Source organism: Otolemur garnettii, unplaced genomic scaffold, assembly GCF_000181295.1.
Source record: "Otolemur garnettii isolate 467f Iridium unplaced genomic scaffold, OtoGar3 scaffold00005, whole genome shotgun sequence".
NCBI classification, from domain to species: domain Eukaryota; kingdom Metazoa; phylum Chordata; class Mammalia; order Primates; family Galagidae; genus Otolemur; species Otolemur garnettii.
The window spans coordinates 5,398,959-5,400,014 of NW_003852400.1; positions in this window are offsets into that span (position 1 = coordinate 5,398,959).

A 1,056-nucleotide genomic window follows, 5' to 3' on the forward strand; every position below is an offset into this window, starting at 1 on the left:
CCACCTTAGGTGTATGTGGCTGGCGCCTTAGCCGCTTGAGCCACAGGCGCGGAGCCCTAAGTGAGACTCTTTGTCTCAAAAAAAAAAAAAAAAAAAATCACCTATGCCCAGTGAAGTGGTTCATGCCTGTAATCCCAGTACTCTGGGAGGTCAAGGCCTGAGTCACAGGTTTGAGACCAGCTTGAGCCAGAGGGAGACCTCTCTAAAATTAGCCAGGTGTTGTGGTGGGTGCTTGTAGTCTCAGCAACTTGGGAGGCTGAGGCAAGAGAATCACTTGAGCCCAAGAGTTTGAGGTTGCTATGAGCTATGAAGCCATGGGTCTCTACCAAGGGTGACAAAATGAGACTTTGTCTCCAAAAAAAAAACCTAAATCGCCTATATGATTTCAAGTAATATTTCATTCTAACACCTATAGTACTAAAGAATTCTACCTGTCTGCAATTTATGGTTCCTTGATTGATTTGTCTTTTGAATTTAGTACCCATTTATAGTGTATTTAAATATAAGATTACCTATGAACTGATAAATCTCCAGGGGCAGTTTTTTGTCAAAGACACAGTCTTCTACCAACTCAGCTGGTTTACTAATGTATCACAGCTTTATCATTTACAAAGCTCTTTCAAGGTCTTTTTTTTTTTGGCCGGGGCTGGGTTTGAACCTTCCACCTCTGGCATATGGGGCCTATGCTGGCGCCTTATTCCTTTGAGCCACAGACGCCGCCCATCTTTCAAGCTCTTTTAATCTATTTATTTCTAGTTTGATTTTATAAACATAAAATATGTGAGTCTATTAACCCCATTCCACAGATGAGGAAAACAGGGAACTGAGAGCCTTAGAAACTAGCAGTATGGCCAGGGTCTCTTAATTCAGCATCCCTGGCCTACCGCAGAAAATATACACAAAGGCCAGGTACAGTGGTGCATGCCTGTGATCCTAGCACTCTGGGAGGCCAACGTGGATGGAGAGATTTCCTGAGCTCAGGAGTTTGAGGCCAGCTTGAGCAAGAGCCAGACCCTGGTTCTACTAAAAATAGAAAAAAACTAGGCCACCATTGTG